This window comes from Anopheles arabiensis, chromosome 2, assembly GCF_016920715.1.
Source record: "Anopheles arabiensis isolate DONGOLA chromosome 2, AaraD3, whole genome shotgun sequence".
NCBI classification, from domain to species: Eukaryota; Metazoa; Arthropoda; class Insecta; order Diptera; family Culicidae; genus Anopheles; species Anopheles arabiensis.
The window spans coordinates 12,726,319-12,749,301 of record NC_053517.1 but is presented as its reverse complement, the minus strand read 5'-3'; the positions used below and the strand labels follow the sequence as shown (position 1 = coordinate 12,749,301).

The window sequence follows — 22,983 nt, the reverse complement described above, 5'->3', positions numbered from 1 at the left end:
CGTTTGCTTCCTACCGGTTTTTGTGTGTGTGTGTGTGTGTCTGTGTTGTTGTGGATACTTAGCCCTTACTTCCCCACATCTTGGTGTGCACTTGGTTGTACTCGGGAGCCAACCGAGGGTCAAAAGCTGGTCAATTAAATAGTTGGCAAAAAGGCAACCACGTCTTTGGCTTCGTCACTGTCTGTTCCTCACTGCTTTCATTGTGTTTCGGGGGTGTCTTTGGTTGCTACAGAGACTCATGCACACATAAACAGGGAGATTGCTGCACTTTTTTTATTATTGGCTTTTAGCAGCCATGCAACAGCATTTGATGACAATTCTTGCGTCCCACGGTGGGCGCATTTGCCGCCACATGATCCTCACCATCGCGGGTGCCAAAAAGCTCGGACGATTAATGGGCACCGTAATGCGTGTGTTTTGTTGCGTGTAGTTGCCCTTCCCGTTCCCGTGCCCAGGCGACACTCCGACACATTGGCAGCCGCTGGCAGGGTTGGCCGCAAGATCGCGATATGCTTATTTATTGGCATATCGATGACGCCACACGACGGTGATGTGGGTGGAGAATGGGAGTTTGGGGGGGCTTTTATTTTGCTAGCAATCGTACGAAACCACTGGGAACGAAAGAATGGGGTGGGATTGTTGGTTTTTGGTTTTCTCGGTTTACAGTTACCGCTTGTATCCCTTTTTTCCCTTTCTGGGTTTGAAGATGATCTTTGGAGATGATATCAACACACACCGTTTACTGCTAGGTTTACTGCTGCGGTTTGTCAGCATTCGATTTGGAGGAAAAAAGAAAGAGAGAGAGCGAAAGAGTAAAAAAACGAGATAAGTTTGTGAGCTTCTTTTATCGTACAATTTACACACAATTGTCGGTGGGATTGGGCTTTTAATCCGTTTGTTCACTCGCAACCGAACCGTTCGACTGACTTGCGAAATCTTTGACACGAAATCATCTGCCCGCGATGGTTTCAAAATGATAAGTTGCCCGTTTTTTAATGGCTTATTTCATTCGTTTGCTCCTGCCATGCTGTGCGAAAATGTACTGTTCTCGTCTAAAACACAGACACACAGTGCACGAGCTTGGAATCGTTTAAAGATTCACATGTTGAAGTACTCCCTGTGCAATGATCTCTCAAATCTCGGAACGCAAAATCTTAAACCGCGTTCGTTGGTGTTTTGTGATGAGCAAAACCTCTTACTTTGCTTTTATTTGCTTCTCCGAAGACGAACTGCCCTTTCCCTCAAAAAACAAACATACAGAATCCTGTAAAGCCCGTTGAAATCGGCCTCAGTACACCGAATTACACATCCAAGCGGGCAGTGCGTGCGTGCGGCAGAAGCATAATAATTTATTGCAATCGTTCCCCTAATTAAGTCTTTACTGTCCGTACGGCTTCAGCGTGTTTCCTTCGTTGTTGCGCAAAACAAGCAAAAAAGGGGGGAAAAAGGAACGCGAAACAAAACGCCTGGCCACCAAAAAAACCCGCAAACTTACACTTCTCGCTCGTCGCCCCGTCGTGTGCAGCTAAAATGCGAACGCGATCAGTGTTCCCGGGCTGGCTGGGCGCGCCTCGGCGTTCGGCGTTGCGAGCGGCGCGCGGGGTTCATTTACATTTCACTGTCCCGCCAAGAAGCCCCGTCACTCATCGAGCCCATCGAGTGTTTGGAAGCTGGAACACGTTGAACGACGCACCAGCGCCCTCGGGAGGTTGAGTTAATTAATCATCTGTCAGGGAGTGGGCAATTGGGTGACGGTTGAAAGATGTTTGAGCATTTTCGCGAGGAAGGGAGCAGAGAAAGGAGGGAGGCGAAATATCTTCAACACGATGGTTGGGCAGGTTGGGCTGAGGAGAGGATCGTTCTCGTTGCAGTCCAGCGACGCGTTGCTAAGGAAATAGAGCGAATGCATTAACGATGGAGGTCAATATTTGTCCGTAATGTGTGAGAAATGTTCAAAAATAATAAAAAATACTTAAATACGATTGCGGAATAATGGCTTTGATTTAACAATTGCAACAAAAGAACCCTAAAAAGGGTGACTCCCCGATCTGCCCCACAACCCAACCCAACACAGTTACGGAGCCCTTTTGTGCGATCGAGTGGCTGGCGGCAACAAAAGCCCGTACACAAATGCGCGACCGCCCACCGATCACCGAGCGATAAAACGCGGGCACAGGGGAAGCGGGCAACAGCAAAAAGGGATCATAAATTTGCATGGCCCAAAAGCGTGGATCGCCCGGACGGCACGTCGGTCACGTCGGTGCGCTGCCCATATAAGTTAATTTGCTGTCAAAATACATCATAAAAGGGATAAATTCTGCTCAGCTTAATTATCCCCTTCACGCGTTGGAATTGTGACGCGAATTGGTTGTTTACTTTTGCTGTAAGGAGGTTTACAAGAGTATTGCCCTTCTCCCCCCCGCCCCCTTTGTTGGCTCGTTTGGGTGGGGGGTTTACGAATCGCCGTAGCTTTACAACTGACACTGGCTGATGCGGTGGTCAGTCGCGGAGTAAACGTAGCTCTTACATTCTCTCTGAGATGACGATCATTCCACAAAAGGAAGATGACCGGGAACCGGAGCCTGAGGAGGGGCTTGATGATTTGTGCCCCAAGCGCATAGAACAGTGCGCACTGAACACTGAAGTACTTTCCGCATGAGAGGATGTACAAAGAAAGTTGCTCATAATTGTACACGCATCGAGAGTGTTATTAGCATTGGGCGAATCTAATACGGCACGAGGACGCTCCAGTAAAACCTTAAACCTGAATGTTTGTCTGCCTTGGCCATGTTGCTGCGGACACAGGCGCACGTCCGCTCAAGTGCCAAACTTCCTTAAATGGGACCTACTGAAGCGGTTGTTTGAGCCATATTTATGGCCTCCTCCTCAAATAATTTCTTCCCCACAGCACCAGGCGAAGGGCGCGATTGAAATGTGTTTAATGTGCTTTCGTGCATATCAAAACGAGCATTTGGAAATTGGAACAAAGACGCGAAGCGTTCGTGTGATCAAAAGCATAGTGAGAGAGATAGATAGAAAGTGTGTAAAAGCGGTTTTTGTGCTTCACCTTTTGCCAGAACACACCATTCAACTGTGACAAATCGTGTCGGTCGTGATGTTTCGTGGCTGTGGTGGTATTTATTGGAAATGGAAATTCGCGCGTTCGCCCTTCTCAGCCCGTATGCGGCGGTAATAATGGCACTGTGAAGTGCTGAAATCGCGCTGGATGTATGTAGCATATGTGGAGAGAGCTGTTCCTCGGAACTGTTTAATTTAAACGCATTTAAAGCAAAAGTGGCAGCAGATGAGTCCCTTGACCTGCAACCCTTGGGGAGTGTTACGCGGTAAAAGAGTTAAGTTGTTAATCGTGCTAAACATGATGAATACAGCGAAGTACCGCGCTTCGAATCATTCGTGCATGGAAATGACAGTTCAAGTGGGTTGTTACATTATTGTGGATAATTTTATCTTTTATTTTCGTTGTCTAGCCTGGTTAAATGAACATCGAAAAAAGAATTCTGATGAACTATGCTAGGCACCAGTTTGCCATAGTTTGCTTTGCATACGCTTTGACAGACAGTTGGAAAGGATTCAAAGCATTACTCCACATCACGAAACAAATAATGCGGTCCAATGAAAGCACTTGAGACGATAAATCATGCATACCGGTCCGATGCTCACAAAACGGGACTGGTATCAAAAATCTTGGACCACAGCCAACCACAACAAACCGGCAGCTCCATTACATTGCCCCTCATGACCATATAGGAAAAGCTGGCGTTAAGACCGAACCAAAGCTAGAAGCTGGACCGGGACGAAGTGTTGCCATTCTAGCGTTACCGGCGGGAGGGGGGAGGGCTGAAAGCAACATATTCCAGAACGGTTTTTGTCACACGCCCAAGGGCGAAGGGAACTAGTTTCGCTTTTATTACGCTCGACCATTGCCGCAGAGATGATGAGCAGAAGTTAAAATAAAAACGATGTTCTCGAAAGCACCTACCCAGTCTACGCTGCCCATCGAGCGGTGTGTGTGGATGAGGCAACTGAAGCTCATTATGAGATTTACTTCGCAAAACCCGTGCTGGCTACACCCCCCGGACCGCGGACTCCGTGCGTTGCGGTGTCCTTTTTTGGGGTGACATCTACCTAGCCACCGCCAGCCCCGATGCGATCCCTGAAATGGAACACGAACCGTGATGGGTTTTGCCGGACAATGGCGTTGCACTGGCCGCATAGTGTCCGATAGTTAAGACACATTTCGCACGTACACCACACCGCCCGGACCCAGCCGGCGAGTGCGACCCAGCCTGAGCATCTAAATCTTAATCTCATCATCAACAAGTGTGCCCTTGCACGACGCATTGCACGCACCCGCGCGCGATCGTGTCATGGCATACCATAGAGCCCTACCATCCCCCTCTCCCCCGCATCACTCAGTGGGAGATGGGTTTTTTTGTGTGCTGCTGCTGTGTCGGCGAACACCGGCGAGCATCGGAACGTGAGAGATCCGAATGCGGCGACGTGCAACATCACCCGACATCATCATCTTATTACTGATTCTGGTCTGATTTTCTTCGGGCGTTGCGGACTTTACGATTCCGTTTTCTTTTCCACCCTTTTTCTCTTCGTTTCGTTTGGTCTGTTGGGTCTGCAGCTTATGCTCGTTTGCCTCTGCTTGACCAACACACCCGAGCGGGAGGCGTTTGAAACCTACCCACCGTGCCCTTTCGCGCGCGGGGTTTTTTTTAGCCAGGCCGGTTTCGCACGAGATCAGCGGCCGGTCGGCGCAGCATGAATTATGTGCGAACGAACAACGTCGAACATACATTCCAATCCTTTTCTGTTCGGGTCGGATATTCAACCGCATGAGAGCACACACACACGCCCGGGCGGGGTGGTGAGCGTGTTGTCCTGCGTCTGTGTTTGCTTTTGCACCCGTTCTCGCAGTGCATCGCGTTCGTTCACGAGAGCTGAAACATTTCACGAGTGAGCGTGAAACATTTCACTACTCAAGTACGCGCGCAATTCCACCATAGTGAGCAAGCGGTAGTTCTGTGAGCACGCTCTCACGCGAGCTCTCTCTCTCTCTCTCGCGCAGTGGAAGTGACTCTCGCGGCATCCGATTCGAACGAGAAACCGCGTGTATCATAAATTAATCATCAGCTTCAGATCCCTTTTTTGCGTTCCGGTCTCCGCGTGCCGACTTCGGCCGTAGGGCCCGGGGGGCGCCCTTTCCAAGCTGTTCGTGGCCGCCGGGTTGGGTGGTATCACAGGCTCACCGTTTGGTCGGTTTGGTCGGCTCACGATTATGGTTCCGTATGGTCGTCGGGAAGTGGGATTTTGGGGGCGCAGTAGAGAGAAGAAGAGGGAGCGAATGTGCTGTGACTGTACATTATGAGGGGATTATAATGCGATAATTTGACGCATGGGTTATAGGGGACAATCTTAAGAACAAATACAATGTTTGAAAAATCGAAACAGAACAATTTAATAGATAGAATTATGCCAATAATCTAAACCATGGAGGGTTATTTTAAACCCTTTTTAATAGCCATGTTTTTTGGCACTAATTTATCTAGCTTAGAGAAAGAAAGGAAACATTATTTCAATATAACCATCCCCCTCCTGGATGCTGCTGCGGGAGTTGAACTTACGTTATCCTGTGTCGAAGATGAGCACTTTATCGATCAGACTATATTGCTTTCGCATCATACTTGGCGCTGAATCTTGGTTTGTTGTTCCTTTTCAATAGCGCTCTTTACTTTCGGTATACATGGACGAACACACTCTTATTATAATTTGTAGCAAAAGCATTTTCCACACAACACACAACTCAGTGGTCCAGGTTTGACGCTCGGTCTGTGTTTGTTTGCATTGCATTAATCTCCGCTCGAAACGGAAACCGTTTGTAGTTGTGTACGCGCAATCCAATGACCCCGATGTCAGACCAGCGAAGCCGTGTTACCTTTCCTTGCCACAATTTTCCGGCGTGTGAAAATTGTGAACAACAAGCAGAAAAGACAGGCAAAGTGCAAAGCAGTGAGAGAAGTGGAAGGAAAAAATCTGCCACCCTTGCCATCTCGCCACATTGACCAGGAAAATCCACCATCCAGCTGTGGATGAGAAACGCGCGAAGCACAACGCATGCCAAAACAAACGGTGCCGGGGACCCCGGGGACGGGACGGATGGGTGGCTTTGCTGCTGAGCGTGTGCGAGCGAGCGCACGCCGAGCGCGTCGCCCGTGAGCGGGATCACAGCACCACGTACGGGGCAGAGGAGGAAGAAGCAAGAATCGTCGGCATCGTCGGTTCCAAACATCATCAGTCGCGCTATCGGAGAACGAAGACGCTTTCGCGGCGCTCACTGACGTTTGTGCGTTCGTGCCGGGCAAATCGCTGTCCGCAGCCAGCTAGCGTACGCGAACACCGCGTGCATGTTTGTGTTTACTGCGTACGGACGTTCTTTGCGTGAAGTGAAAGCAAGCAGTGTGTGTTTGTGGAAAATATGTACGATTAAAAAAAAAGTGTGTTAAATTTGTTCCGCAGAAAACCCAGCTGTTTGTGTCATTCTTCAGGCGAGAGTGTGAAAAAAGGCATATTTTTTTGGTAGCAAACTTTGTCCTTTCCATCTGCGTACGAATTGTGCTCGGTGCGTGCGTGCGTGCTGTAAAAGAATGCCAAACCGTGCGTGCGTTACAGGTGTTGCCCGGTGTGTTACAGGTGGTGATTGATGAAGTTTGCTGTGAGCGGTGATCAAAGCAGAATCATATTTGCAAAAGTAAACAGTACCCGCGACGATGATGCTGGTGTCAGCTAGCGCAGGATGGAAGATAACTTAGTTGAGTTCCAAAAATCCATCAAACACCATGCGGAAGCGTGACGGTCGCGCTCCATCCCAGCGTATCGTTCGACGACGCAAGCGGCACGAAGCTTCATAAAGCACGAAAAACGTCTTGTACAAGTTTGTGGGGGGGTGTAAAATGTAGAAGGAAAGCCTAGAAGCCTTTCACCCCGCCACCTTCCCATTGGGGCTTACGGGATTGAAAACTTCTATAGCACGCGATTTCCTGGTGGATGGTGCTGAAATCGACGGCAGGCCGAGGTCGCGTGCGGATGCATACCTAAAGGACGATAAATGGTACTGTCATCAGGGTGGTGTGAAATTAGCGACAAATTAGGTGTCCATAAATTGCCCGGAAGCTACTGTGAGAGCGGAAGGATTTCAGTCTGACAGTGATACAGCAAAGTGGTGTGAATTTAACAAGTGCTTAACAGTTGGGAAGTGAAGCGCCGCTCAGGAAGGAAGTGATTTTTCCTCAAAGTGGTGTGCGTAAATTATCGTTCGTGGTGTGAGCCCGTAAAAAGTGAGCAAATTTTTGAGATTTTGTGCAAAACCGTTTTACGCATGAAGCGTGTGAGTGTGTGCTTGTGTAATTTATTAATGTGTAAATGCGTGCTTATGGTTACACAACACTAAATCGCTAAACGTTTGTACTATTGTACTATTGTAAATCTGTTCTGCGTGGCGGAAAGGTTGCAGCCGCTGCCGTGTGCTGAGAAGGTAAATTAATTCGCGGCACAAATGCCACGCACCCAAAACCGTGCAGCAGCACGAAGAGGAGCAGCAATTAAAACCGTGCTACTCGCACCATTAACCCATCAGGGTGTTAATGTCGAACAGTTTTGCGTGCCTTCTGGGTCCAATTTGTAAAACAACCTGCCCTAAACAACGATAAATGATACGCTTTCTTTTATGGCCGTTAAATCGTCAGCTTCAATCGAGTACGAGTAGTACAGTGACGAGCGTAATTGGCGTTGGTGGCTGAGCTCATAGCATAGGCAACAAGGAAACAGTTAGCAATTGTTTCGATGTGTTGCTCTGCAGTTCACGAAAGCAGTTCAGCTACCAGCACCGGCAGTCGACGGTGCAGCCCACGACTACACCCTGAGAGGGGTGTAACAATTCCACCGTGGCTGTTTAGTTCCCATAAATCTGTTTTAAATGCAGTTGTAGGTTACGGTCTTGACAGATTCCGTGCAGTAATGTGTGCCGACAGCATTCGCTCCACCCTCCTCGCAGACTAACACAATAGCAGGCGACGGCAGGGTGCCGTCCTGGTCGTGTTGTAATTGGCGTGGGTCATGAATGGGGTGGTGGTGACGGCTGTTTTGCTGCAAATGCAACTGCAAATGCGGCAAGCGAGTGAATTGCATCTTTTCGTGCCATGTTGCTCGGCTTGAGAGCCATTCGTCTTCTTTTGTTTGTGTTTTTGGGGGGAAAAGGGGTTTGCTCCTACCGGGGTTTTGAAGAATGTGAGTTTTGAGTTGCAGTTGCATTAATAATTCAACGTTTAACTGTTGCTTTTTGACGAGAGGCTTTTTTGGCAGTGTTTGGGAGGATTGATGGTGATGGCAGTATGTTGAGGGAGATGGGTGGAAATGAACATGGAATGCCTGATGAACGTTTGCATATTTTCTCAATTGGATTCTTTATTAGATTTAGAGCTAATGAGTGCCATTGTTATAAAAATATTAAGCTACAAATACAAAAGAGCTTTTGCGAAAGTTGCTTAAAATGATTAAATAATTAAAACAGCAAAGCAAAAAAGCCCGTTTGTGTGCGAAACAGTGAAGCAATAATAAACCGATTCCCAAACACCTCATCACCCATTTAGTCGCTTATTTTGGCACGGCCACTCGCTTAAATTCATGCTGCAATCTATTATTCATTTTATTACCATCCTTCTTGCACCCCCCCTACCGCCGCTGTAGACCCACCGCATTGTACAGCAATGTTTATGAAGTGCCACGGTGTGAATGAAAAATTTAACCGTACGTCCCATAAAATATTTCAAAAAATGAAGCAACCTAAAAAGCGTCCTAAAAAACCGTCATCACCCACAGAAAGCTTCTTCCAGCTGTGGCATGCAAACGCAAACCCAAAATGAAGCGATACCGTGGTGACGCGCCGTGGTGCATCTCGGGGCGGTGCATCTAGAGTGGTGTGCGCTAGAGAGGGGGGCTTTCCGGGCTCAACGCCACACTTCAATAAAGCGCCATATTTTATCCGTTTTTGAAGATTAATTTTATGCAATGCATTCGCAAACACCCGCCAAACCAATGGGTCCAGGCAGTGGTGGGGCCGGGAACGATTTGGCAGCTAGCCGCGGGAACGGTGCGGTGTCCGATCGCTTTCGGGGGTGATCCGTCGTCGGTGTGACCATAAAAAGACACATTTCAATAAAAACCGGATTGTGTGTGTGGCACAACGGTGGTTGTTTTTTTGGTTTTTTGCATTCCCGGTTTATTTGGTTATTTATTTAGCCGTTGTGTCGGTGTGTCCGCGCTGGTTGGCATGTGGGACTTTTTTTTGTGTGTGTGTGTAATGATGACACTGTTACGATAAGGGGTGATGCTTTTACGATACCCGGTACACCTGTAAGTGAAGGCCGTAAAGCGCCGTACGCACGGGTTCGCCGATAGGCTTTGGCGTGATTGAGCATTGGGAGGGAAGGAGGGGAGGACAACAAAAAGGCAACGTGTTGCTGTGCCGTGACGAATCAAGCGTAAATTCTTGGTGACATCCAGTGGGGAATATTCCAGGGGTAAAAATGCAGTTTGGGAAGGGTTGGGTAAAGTGCTATTATGAATTGCAGATGAGGAGGGGATGTTCAATCCCTTCACGAAGATGCAAGATTTCAAACATTGCATTGATAAAGGTAAAGCGAACATTGCGAAAAATTCACCTCAGCCTACCTAAAATTTGGTTTTACACTTTTAAAATAATAATTAAAATAATAGTCAAATAATTGTCCGATGCCCAATTTTAAAACATTTTTTGCATAATTTAGTCCCACCCATAATGGCTCTTATTTAAACAATTAATTTTAACCAACTTGTTGCGCGAACAGTTTGATCAGCAGAGAGAAAGAGCAGCCATGCCAACGTATGTAATTGCTATCGAAGCACATGAAGCACCCCCCCCCCCTTGTTATTACTGGTTCGATTTGGCCAAATCAAATAAAAAAGAAAACACATCACAATAAACAATGTTTCGTCCCGGACCAATGGAGGTAACACGATCCGATCCGGGTTTGTGCAAAATAATTGAATCCGTACGGGCAGGGAATCATCGCAGCCAATGATACAATCGGGTTCGTAATGATACGTTGTATCGACGGACAGCGCTTGTTTGCAGTCAGTCGATAATTGTAGTCCCCACCACGGCTCGGCCACGCTCGCAGGGACAGCACAGGAAGGAGGGATTCGCTGCTGTTTTTTTTTTGCTGTTGTTGTTAAATAAGTTTTAATACCGACCGATTATTAAATTACAATCATTTGCTACGCTTGCAGTTGTGTTTCGTTGGCTGCCTGGGTATACTTGAGATGGAAGTAGCAAAAACAGTGTCTTGGGAGCAGCCTATCCCAGGAGGTATGGAGTAAGAAAAGCTAGCAAAAAGCGGGAGAGGAAAAAAAACGCACACAAACGTACCAAGACAGTGAGCAATGATATGGGTTCAACATGTTCCATGTATCGTTTGACGTCCAGATGGCACGTAACTAAGCTCATATCGAAGTAAGAGCCTCAACGCATTTCTGAGACATTTCCACAGGACAGTGCTTGGGGTTTGGACAGGCCGGGAGCGACATAGACAACCTGCCAACCGGCGGTGGAAGTATAAATTGCCATTGCTCTATTCTGCCTGCGAGGATGTTCGTACTTCCTCGGCTTCTTCCCGGCTCTTCGCGCTGCGCTACTACCGGACCGGACAGTTAATGGAGTTATAATAGAGAGCCTTGCAGGCTTCGGGCTAGACATGGCCCATCTTGCTAGTAGAAGCTTTCGTTTTCCGTTGACCTTTTCTCTGCCTGCTAGCTTCTAACTGAGTTATTGGCGGGGGGACATTATGTGTGCTAACGAAAGCAAGCCATCCTCTGCCAAACACCCTTTGGAAAAGTGTTTGTTCGCGTGCCAGTGCAGCGATAATAATCCTTTTTGGTAGTGTTTGTTTTTCTTTTTCTCTCTCTCTCTCTGTCAAACAGAACTGAAGAAAACGAACTGCCACCCACTGTGAGTGTTGCTGTGGGCGGCAGAAAACACAAGGATTAAGCAGTAATTGGGACGGTTTCAACGGTGTCTTAGCGGTCAAGAGGCAGTGCCTCGACCTCTAGCCCACTAGACCAATTGATCAGTCTGGCCAGTACGTCTGCAGTGCCATGTTTGGGTGTCCTGTGCCTCCACCCCGTACGACGGACGGTTGGAAGTGATTAATCGTTTTCAACACTACTCCCTTGTCCCCCCTGTACTGGCTGGAGCGAATCGTTGGGGCGATTTTTCATGTTTTTTGGAGCTGAACCACCTGGCTGGGTTACAGGTTACCTGGTAGGAATTCGAACAGCAAATGAGTAATGCTCCAGTAAACAGCCCCGATACAGCCGGAACAGACAGAACTCATGCCGATTATGATAATTAGCTAGCTTTCAAACTGGAAGATGTTAATTAATCGCAGCGTGGCAATACGCAGCCGTCGTGTGCACCTTTTGGCGATAAGAAATTGGTCCCCCGGTGGGAAAGGTAACGGGGGCAGTGTCACCGCTCAGTACCCCAACCGAAGGTAAAGTCGCTCAGCAGCACCGGTAGCACATTTATTATTTAAATCACCTACAAAACGGGTGTCCGTGCGTGTCGGCCGCGGCTAAGTAATTGCTAATGTTACTAATCGGACACTGCTTCATCTGTCATGTTGGTCCAATTTCGTCATGCTTCTGTACTAAACACAAACACACACACGCACACGAATATGTATTGGAAGGGAGAGTGATCGCGGAAGAGCAGCTTTGGCTTGAATCCATCGCGCGCCGACTATTCCATGCGGGTAAAACGAAGGTAACGGTGGGTGAGATAAATTATTTATACTGCTAAACGAAGAAGAGGACCCGATATTTATAGCCCCATTCCCGGTGCGTAATGCGAGCGCGGCGGAACGATTGCGGACTCCCATTTTTGCATGACCGATGACAGAGCATTAGCATGGGAGTTTGTAGTAGTAGTTGTTGTTGCTCTTGTTGTACCGCTAAAATTGACTCCACTAGTGAATTGGACCGGGCGTACGTAAAGATGATGAAGTGTTTCTTGAGCGGAGCCAAGATTTGTTACCAGTTGCTGTTTGGATTCCAAACGTGCGTTGAGATAGTTGCTGTATTCGCTCAAGCACTTCTCTTGAGTGTGAAAACACAACCATTATAAAGGGCGAGTGAGCGTGTGCAAGAGAAAGGAGGGGCTTTTAATACAATATACTTACACTAGAGTGGATGTCTAGTGGGTTCCCTTTAGTTAAGAGCGAGTGCAATGGGATTCGAAATCAATGGGAGCTATTTTTGGAGTTTGCCCAATTTGGTCAAATTCGATCGACTTAAATGAAATAAACAAGCGTCGCTCAGCGTTTACCATAAATCATTAATGACGCTTTACATGAATCCACGTTCCACAGACGTGTTTGAGGGTGCTTTTTCCCATCAACAAACAATTAAAACCGCATCAATATTTCCCGGGTGAGCAAGCAGCGGATGAGGTCACCGTAAATCCGACCATTCCTTGGCAGCCGGACGATGCTGCTGTGCGTTCGTTGTAGCATGTTCAGCTCACCAATCTCACTCAGCGCGTCCGGCTACCGTGCCGTCATCAAATAAAACATGAAAAAGGTTTCCACTCCTCACAAGCATGAGACCAGAATGGGTAAAAGCAGCACCACCACCAATACTGGAGCTGCTAGATTTTATTAGCATAACAGTCGTAATAATGATCGTTTCGCTAATATCGGTTCGCCATTCATCATGTGAAGGAGACGTCTCCTTCTGCCCTTTTTGGTGCTTTTCGGCCATGCCTGCGCTGGTACGCCGAGAGAAAGTAACGCCGTGTTCCCATCGTTTCGCCAACGGCGTGTCGTAAACGTTTGACCCATTGACATCGGCTTCGTCGGCTGTGCGGGATTTTTGAGGCCCCCCGGGAATGTGCGATTTGAAGCTCCCGGTTTATGGCACCGACTGCGAGTGGCTGCGAGTTGGGGTAAAGTTTTACTACCATCCTGCCCTGTTGTTGCGCTTAAAATGTTGAACAGAAAAAGGGTTTTTTAGACGCAAGTCAGAGAAGCTGTGAGGTCAAAAGAAACAAACCGAAACAGGGAGTAGCAATCAGCAATAAAGGGGGGAAAAACATATTCCATCCATCCTCACTGGAGAAGAATGAAGCGTACCAACTTGCTATTTCCTGAGAATAGCTGTAACAACCGCGATTGTCCGTCCAGATGGGAATGAAGTAGAACGTTTTTTTTTGCGACATTTTTCCCATCCCAGGGTTTCGGAAGAGTTGGATAAGAGCGTGAAAATTAACATTCATGAAACGGATTATTTATGACTGGGCGCATTTCCTACCATCCATCCACACTCATGGACAGTGATAAAAGCTCGGTAAATTGTGCCCTCACTGCCCTCGCTGAATGAAATGGATATGGTGAGAAAATTCTGGGAAAAAAGAGTTCGGAAGTGCAAATATCAGCCACCGGTCCGGAGTGGTTTGAGAAGAGTTTTCCGCGTTTTCACACCGGTATCGTGTATGGAACAGTACTAGCGTTTCTGTCAATGTTCACTTTGGAGGTTTTAAACGGAAATTTAACGTACGTTAACATCAAACAACGATTTCATTTGGAGGCAAAGTCTGGGAAACTATGTAATTAAATAAGTTTTAAATTAAATATTCAATAATCTTAGTTGAAACCTACAATTTAAGCCCAACTTCACGCGGTACTGACGATCAATCGAACTGAAGCCTTTGACTAACCACTGTAAACGGTACTAGTACTCCGAACATACTCTCTTATTCCCGGAAAACAACTTACACTCAATTCAGATTAATGCCATAGCCACGGATTGAAGCAATTCAATTAAACATCCCGATGAAGCGAGTGTGCTTCTGTATACGCTTCTTCCTGCACCGAGTATCGTAAGCGCTGTCGGAAGGCGAATTGCTTTGAATTGTAATGTGAACATTCACGATTGGGTTCCGTCCTGAATGACCCCAGACACCGCAGGATCTTGCAAATCTTGCCGCCCGTGCAAGCAGCTGTTGTGCGTGATTGTTTGGATCAGTGACCCGAGAAAACAACCGCATCGATTTTCCATTTGTCGCGTAATTTGATGCGATTTTTTGTTGTTTTTTTTTTACCAGCCTTACCATGCTTCCGTTTCATAAAGTTAGTTCGAGTAGCAGGATGGGGAAATGGAGCCAGAAAGACAAACAAATAATTATCAACTAGAGTGACCCGGTTTCGGGTAATGATTGGTTCGAGTGCCGTCGTCACTGGATCAGTCTTGAAAGCGAATGCCAAAAGGATGCTGGTTGGAGAAAATGGCGAAGTTACTTTACCGGGACACGGTTGGACGAGAGTATGGTTTAGATTCTGAGGGGGAGGAGGTATAAACCACACAACCCCGAACAAGTCAAAACTGTTAACTGTGCACGAACCTCGTTGAAACTCGTTCGTAGAAGTAGGTGCTGATGTTGTGCTTACACATCTCTGGACGGGTTGAAGCAGATGAAGCACGATGCCGAGGGTGAAAACAAAAATGGAATAAAAAGCTTTCCACCAAAGACTGATGATTTACTAGCAGTGTGGTAGTGTCCATGTCTTTCCCCCATTTTTCGCCCGCTTGTACTGCTACGAGTGACAAATTTATGAGAGATGATCGTGTCGAAAAAGGTACGACAAGATACGCGCTCCTGATAGCTAAAACTGCCCAGCTGTACGTACTGTGTGCCCCGAGGATGTACTGTCCTCAGAAGCCATTGTGCGGATACTTTTTCGGTGTAAGTTCTCTTTTGTGTAGGAGCTTAGCAGAGCTTAACTTCGGGCGGGCGAAGAGTTGTGGGCGGTAATGAAATGTTTGGGGTTGAATATTGAATCGAATTTTCTGCACTTACTTCGCGGAAGGTTAAACAGTACGTATTGAGAACACTGGTGAAAATGTCTGTAAGTTGCTTTTCCATGGAGTTTATGAAGTTACAGAACCAAGCAATGTTTTAAAAGCAAAATCAATGAAAAAAACAACAATATAAACTGTTATACGTTACAGTGTGGTTAATTTAGGAGAAAACGCGCTGAGGGGTTTGCAGTAACTGTTTAATTAATCTTGAAGCAACTGTCCTTTTCTTCGAATTTCCGTTTCGTTTTCTAGATAAATACATAACTAATTATTCACAAGCAACTCAAACTATTGCTGCAATTTACCGTCTGAACAATTCTATTCAATCCGGAATCCGCCTCAGTTCGTGGAAGATGGAGGAAGAAATCCTAATTAATTCATTTTATTGTAAATTTCTGAACAAATTTCTGAATAATACAACAGAACCGTACAATTATCTTTATTCATGATAACTCTGTCAACGTTTCGTGCATAATTGATAGCTAAAACAGTCGATTAAAACTCAGAACTCTATTTTAAATCCTCAATTTATTGTTAATGATCACTCAATTTAAAAACTGAAATCAATAAAATGTTAAAATTGTTCACTCAAATTTAAAATAAAAATCATCTGTTTATTGTTTTTTATACATAAAACCCCACATAGCACCCATGAAATCCAAAGCATTCGCAATGGTAACATTTCACAACAATAAAGCCGAAAAATCGTTCGGCTTCGTTTCCGTACCGTACTGTAAACTCACATTCCACTGCCCGGTTATGGAAATCTCGTTAGTTGCGGAGCGAAAAAAAATTCTACGGAATAAACCGTTCCGAAATTGAACCACAACGTCCTTTCAATCAACTGTCAACCTGTGGGGATGTGTATTTTTTTGTTATTCGTTGCTATCCCGTTGCTGGTAAATTCTCCATTCCGAGGATTGCTTTCTTCACTTCGCCGGCAAACTGATGTTCGGCCCCTATGTACTGCACCTCGGGCTCGTGGAGCAGTTGAATTCAAGTTCAGCGAATGTGTATAAACTTCACAACTTATGATGCGGTTCTGGCAGGGGATCGTGCAATGAAATAAAAAAAAAAAGAAAAGCCTTCAAAAAAAAAAATTCAACCAGGGTCACGTTACTGATTGGTTTCCGATTTAAATGCGGCAGTATGTGTCGGTGGTTGTTGGTTTGCATAAAGCGTTGGTTTTTGCCTCTTGGTTTTTTTTTTGCACATCCACGCTATCGAGACCCTTTTCGGTGTTCGGGATCGTTTGGTCATGTCATTTAATTAAGAATTTCACTATTCTCCCATCCCCCTTTCCCCCTTCCGTCGACTGCAGGCCCGAAGAAAGTTCGTCTTACCTACTAGCATAAGCATGTTCATTTTTGCACGCACATTCACACCGCGCTAATCATGCCGGGAGTTGCCGGAGCTGAAGTGAAAGGTGGTGCGGTGCGTGGTGACGAAAATTGGGAAGAAATATTGTATGGCCAGCCTTTAATCAGCCAACCCCTTTGCAAGGTTAACGCAATTTCGCTGTCCGTGGCGCAAATGGTGTGGAGTGGATCGAACGGGGGCTGATTGGACAATACGAGCGGGCCATTGATAAGGATAATTTCTTTTAGCGAGCTAAAATCGGTCGTGACAACGATCGGAGCAAAAAGGGTAGCTTAATTAATGTTTGCACCTTCTGAGCGACGACTCTTCTTATCAGCGATGAATGTATGGTCGATGCTGGCGTGATAGCATCGCAAGCTTGATCGCTTGATTATGAGTGCGTACGTGCGTTTGGTTAAATGTGAAAGTTTCACAGCCCCGCGTAAGGAGATGGTTCTCTCTGTGTGTGTTTTTAATTCCTTTTCTAAATTGTACCAACATGCACAACAGAGAGGTTCAGAATGAACAATTTCGCATTAAACCTTACCGGATATTATCGCAGGCCTTATTTGGCCGCTTTTCGTTTAACCCGGGCGACAAGGCATACTGTTATCGGTGGCTTACCACCCCTGGGACGCGTAGTTCGATCTTTAGGCATTTCGGGGTTATGCTTTGCTTTTGTTAAGATGTCCCGAATCTCTCGTTTACCCACACGTCCACGCGACCATCTGATGCGCACTGCACTGCACCGTCATGGAGGGCTGTCGGCGGCTTGAGTACACGAACGGAGCGACATGACACACATGTTCCATTAATTTGCCACCAGCGACGCTTATCCTAAGAGGTTGTGCTCGTGCTACACATTACCGCGGGCGGTACGAATCGGAGCCGATCTCCCTTCCCGGTCAGACGGCACAGAAAACGACAGGGCCGACGCGGGTCACAGGATCGAACAAAGCACCGTAAATGGTGAATGTAGATCAAAGCCGTTGCTTTCTTGTCATTATCTTTAGCGGAAGACGTGGAGGGCTTAAAATATCGGTAAAATACCGATGCACCGCAAACCGAAACGTGAAACGGATTGCGGACAGTGGAGTGAAATCGGATAGTCGTGAGCGTTGATCGCACCTGACAGCTGGTTGGATGTTTATGATGGTTTGGTGGGATATGGTGTTTTGCAATGGTGGGACGAAAATGTCACATTTCGACGCATAATATTCGATGTCAGATTGTAATGGTGCGATTCGAAAAATGATACTACCTGCATCTAAATGTGTAGATCATGTAATTAGTAAATTGGGTTTTGGTGGTGTACGGTTGATTGGGTCCTCACCTGGGAATGACTGGGAATTGCGTGGTAATTTGGCCAATAAGTTTTGTTTCTTATCTGTAGTTTTTATAATGCCGTGTATCAAATGCATCGAAAATAAAGCAAACTGTAACAATTTAAGCTAATTCGATGCTTCAATATCTACAGTGAACCCTCTCTTATTTGATAGGCGATGGGACTGTCGAATAAGAGGGGTTTTCAAATTACAGAGGTGGAAAGTGAATGAAAGGTCCATCCAAAGAAGAAAGAGACAGAACATTTAGTATGCAGCCTTAACTGTTGCTATAGGAAACTGTGCATACGATTGCCAATTTGAGCATACATCATTCAATAACCATGGCAACACCATACACAAATAAGAGGGACACAGATTTCAGAGGTTTTCCAAATTAGAGGAACAAAAATGTACTGGAAATCAAGGGACTGTGCAAAATGTTCAAATAAGAGAGGTTTTTCAAATTGGAGAGGTGTATGCTCAAATTGGCAATCCTGTTCGCAGTTTCCTATAGCAACAGTTAAGGCTGCATACTAAATGTTCTGTCTCTTTCTTGTTTGTATGGACCTTTCATTCACTTTCAACCTCTCTAATTTGAAAACCCCTCTTATTCGACAGTCCCATCGCCTCTCAAATAAGAGAGGGTTCACTGTAACATATTTCTATAACCATCAATCCGTACGTAAAATTTCAAATTTAACCGTTAGCAGATTGAAAATTCATATTAAATATTCAAAAGCTGAAAAATATACGAGATCAATTTTTGATGGCTGCTTTCAAGGGTAAAGATTCGCTTCACAGGAATCAATTTGCGCCGATAAAATACCACCTAAGGTTGCCGCCCGTTCATTCATTCTTCTCGATGCACGTCACGAGAGCTTTAAATAAACTTCCGTGTTCATACGAGCAGCCACGCCAAACCCACGCAGATTAAACAATCGCGACCGGGTGAAGCAAGAATCCCTAATCACGTAAGAATTTATTAGAAGTTGTTATAAACATCGTTAGCCGGTTGTTTGATTGGGATTGGGTAAATGTTTTGTCAAGCGTCCCAAAATATATAACATCCCCCATCCACCCCATCTGAAAACAACAGGTGGAAAGTTGCTTCCGATCACGACATCACGGAGCGGAGAGAAAACAAATAAAAATGACTCCAAATTTCCGGCTGATGGATACGTGCACGTGCAGAACATGTAGGTCTGGTTGTCTTGTCTTGTATGCGCCTTGCCGGTGCGCGGATACGGTACGATGCGGATCGTTTCTCTCGCTAGCTGAACCTCTACTCGCTGTACGATAATTAAACGGCTCATCAAATGCGAAACGTGACACGCGAGTCAACGGTTTTCCTGCAAATCTTCGTGCAAGTAAGCCGGTAGCAAATGATGGCAGAAATCAACCTGCCATCAGCGTCTACTCTTAAGTCAACACACTAAGACTGAAGCTACGGAACTGTTTATTTTGTTTGCTACTTGCTTTTCTTTCCTCTCTTGGCTCGACGCTAGCTTATAATGTTTTACCAAGCCTGTGCACGTGATGTTCGCATCTAATCAAAACGATGTGTGTGGGGAGGGGTGGAGAGAAGCAAAAGACGTTGTCAGACTAAGTTGTTCCTAAAGCAAGAAATGTAAACGATACGCCTGCCTTGCCGCCCAAGGATGTAAGTGTTGCCAAAGTTTGCGTGACGTCTGGAGCTTTGCGTTGGCAGTTAGCATGCTAGCAACACTTCTGCACGTTAAGTGTGTGCTTGAAATGTGTGTTGTAAAACCCCGAAAGACGTCAGGGACAACTGCCAAGGGCAGAGCCTTTGCTCAACACTTGCTGGGTGCTCACGCACAGAGAGAAACTTTCCCACCCCCGGTGGTTAATTTCCGATTCCCGAAAGTGACGCTTAAAAATCCACGAAAGGAAAAGAATGCCGAAAGCAATCATGTTTCCGATTAACATTGTACAACACAAAAAAACCGATTTTTAACAGTTGTATTAAGGCATTGCTTGATTCTCTGAACTTAGCTTAAAATCGTTTCTTTATTCGTAGGAATTCCTATCCTTCTCCATTTCAAGTAAAATTGATTGCCTCTCTCTTTCTCTCTCTCTCTCTTTCTCTTGCAAATCGTCACGATCGTTCAACCTATAAAACGGTAAGAGGATTATAGTTTATAGCGAATTAAAACACAAATCCTTTTTCAAAGTGAAATTAAAATTAGTATCCTAAGAACAAGTTCGATTGCTTAATCCTGTAACGATCCGTCCTTAAACCTGTACGCTTGATTCCGCATCAAAATTAATTTAACGAACGGTAGGACGATTCAATCATTAATATTTCAGCACAAATTAAACCCCCGTTTGGGTGCCTTACTGTCTCATGAGTGTCTACTTGTATTCTTCGGCAAAAATAAATAAAGAAAAACCGTTCACTATCGTCTGGAGGTCGTGGGTTAATAAGCAGATACTTTATGCCATTTGTTATCGCGTTCTATTAAAGCAACGTGATGTCCAAAGCTTTATCAACGCGGGGAAAACAAACTCACCCGCTTCCGCTTGCCACTTGCAACTGATAATTTACCCGGAGCCGGAAGGTGCCGTTGCGGTTCTGGTGAGTTGAGACGGTAATTTTCAGCATCGTTGAACCTGTCATAAATTATCATTAGCGTACCCGTTTATCGCCAATGCCAGAGCTTCACGGTTTTATCTTCGGGGGTTTTATTTTATCTCTCATTCTGGAGGTCCAACCCACCGTCTCCTCCCCTCCAATCAAAGTAGAGCATCAATTCGTCCCGTTTCCCGTTCGCTTGGGTGATCGAAGGAGTTAATAACCGAAATTCGACCGGTTTGCTGTTAAAAAACATCGGTTGCCGTGGCTGCACTGCCAATCCACGCCGTCCATCGACGAATACGAGGGTGAAAGAGGAGACACGGGACTCGCGAATGTCTCCTCAAAAAGTGCACTATCGAAAAACAGAGGGTGGGGGGAACAATAAAAAAACCGCCACCAAACGTTCGGCATTCGTCAGCAGTTCCTCGCCGGATCTGTGGCGAAGGTCGTAAACATCGAATTTAAAAGGCTTCCCCGTGTTGTTTTTCAAGCGATGCACGCTGTCACGAGTTCAGGAAGGCATTTCGGGTTTCGGTCGTATGATTTGCGAAAATGAACCCATTCGGGTGGAATTTATCGTTAGCCATTTGGCGCATTTGGAGGAAACCGTACCAGGCATCCGGTGAAGACAATTCAGGCGAGTAAAAAGAGCGTCAGTTTGGGGATGGGATAATGAAGAAATAACGCATTGTTGCTCTGGGTTATGAGAGGTTATTTTCATCGCTACACTGTGAAAGAAAGTTGCACAAACAAGAGGCGTGTGTAGTTGTTCCCGATGTACTGTTGCGACAGACGAGTAGGCATTGACGTTTTTGACGTTTGATGTTGTGAAGTTCGTGGTAATCATAGTGAGCGCTACTTGGCGCTCATTGGCGTACTAAGCCTTCAGAGTTCCAGAGAGAAGTTCCAATTCACAATGAATATAATAAAGTACTATAAAGAACAAAACAGCTCATACATTATACAAACATTAGTTTCGGTGAGTTAAAAACCAGCCGCTAGCCATCAAAACATCCTTTTATCCTTTCCATGCCTTTCAAAACGAGCATCATCCTTGCGGCTATCCTTGACCTGCGATGGTGAGTTTTCCCAAGCAGAAGGCCTACCAGTTTTATCTTCCTGATTTGATTTAACCGTCCAATTCCACTCTGCCCTGTCCGGCATCCTGTCCGTGACTACCGAAACCATCCCTTAATTTATCACACACCGACCAGCCAACGGACGCGTTATGGTTAACTGTGCTGTGGGTATGTTTCGGTACCAGATAGGTCATCCGGGGCACGGTGGATGAGTTGCTCCAGTTTTGGCTAGCTGGTATCGGGCTGGAAGGTTTTTTCGGCCTTCCGTTTGCGCTTCATTCGGCCATTCGGCCCTTATCGGTCGTCTAATGTTCGGGCAGCATAAATGTAATGATGCGGGACAGAAAGGGGTTTTCGAGCTATTGTTTTGACGTTTCGGCGTTGTTTTTCAGGCGGATTCAGGATGACAGAGCGTAATGTTAGAAAAGCACACTGTCCAAATAATCTCCCGAGAACGGATGTCTAGCAAGCGTTCTTTCGCTACGTAATGATCTGTTTACGTTCGTTGGCGTATCATAAATAAAATTTCTCCGTTTTTTTTGTACGGCTGTACTGGCTCATTTACTTTCTTGTGCTCGTGCCTAAAGTTTCTATAAATGATAAGCAGTAAAAACTGACCCACAAATGTCTTGAAATGTGTGTGTGAGTGGTCAGACAGCGGGATGAGGTTTGGTGGGATGGGACCATTTTATAAACAGGTCGATCGAGTGTGTGTCTGTGTTGTCCATCCATCCCGGACCGGTTCCTTCCGGTTGGAATGATTCCCAACGCTTTGGTTGTGATTGAAAATTGATGACGCTGACAATGGTCAGTTTTTACTCTTTGGGTAGCACACAAATGGGATAAAAACGGTCTCGGTTTTGACCGGTCGATACGATACGCAGCATTGTCACCCAGCATGTGACGGAAGGGAAGGGTTTTGTGTGATTCAATAACCGATTTCCTGTTTCAATTTTCTGCACTTTATGTAACCCACACACTTCTGCAGTGTCCTTTAGTACAACATGCTGGAAACCATTTCCTGCCCCCTCTTCTCCGTGACCCATTCCGAACGTTGTGATCGGGAATAAATGAAATACCGAAACAGCATCCAACCACTCAAGGCTACAACACAGCTGGCGGGACCACATTTGTTGAACATTCTTCCCATGTGCACAACAGCACAACCCCACAGTCCTGGCGCTGGTGGAAAAGCACTTTGCAGTTTTTCTTCGTTTTTTTTTCGTCTACCTTCTCCAGAAGCTGAAGCGCTCTTGAAAAGCGTTTCGATAAGGGCTTCAACGGAACGATACAGCTCCCCCAAAGTGTGCTTGGAAACGTGAATTTATAAGAAAAGCCTCTATCCGACCGAGAAACGAATGCTGGGGCAGAACTTACATGTACATTTTAATGGTGCCGTGCTCTGGAGGGTTTGCTGAGTAGCTGAGAATAATGAACATTTTTACAAGCAAACTACCCGAAAAAGGCGCTCTTGCGGTATGCGCCGATCGAAGCAGAAACGTGGTAAGATTCGAGGGAGGGGGGGGGGAAACTTAACCTTAGTAAGGGGAATTTTCGACTGGCGAGACTCAATAGAGCAACAGTTTGAGTGTTGGAAAGCATTCAAGGGATATAGAAGGCAAATTGCATAGCAAATTGCATAGCT

The 22,983-nt window shown here is 45.9% G+C and overlaps 1 protein-coding gene across 6 annotated transcripts in view; it reads left to right on the top strand.

Annotated features, from left to right (window-relative positions):
* Window positions 1-6,337: 6,337 nt before the first annotated feature.
* LOC120907155 (cardioacceleratory peptide receptor-like) overlaps window positions 6,338-22,983 on the top strand; it is a 50,228-nt gene continuing 33,582 nt past the window's right edge. For 2 of the 6 annotated variants that reach the window (XM_040319050.1, XM_040319048.1), the window contains exon 1: window positions 6,339-7,561. The gene's annotated coding sequence lies outside the window, so the exon portion shown is untranslated. Of the gene's footprint in view, window positions 7,562-21,077; window positions 21,239-22,983 lie in introns of those variants that run through there. The other 4 variants (XM_040319049.1, XM_040319045.1, XM_040319047.1 and 1 more) reach the window with 4 other exon arrangements.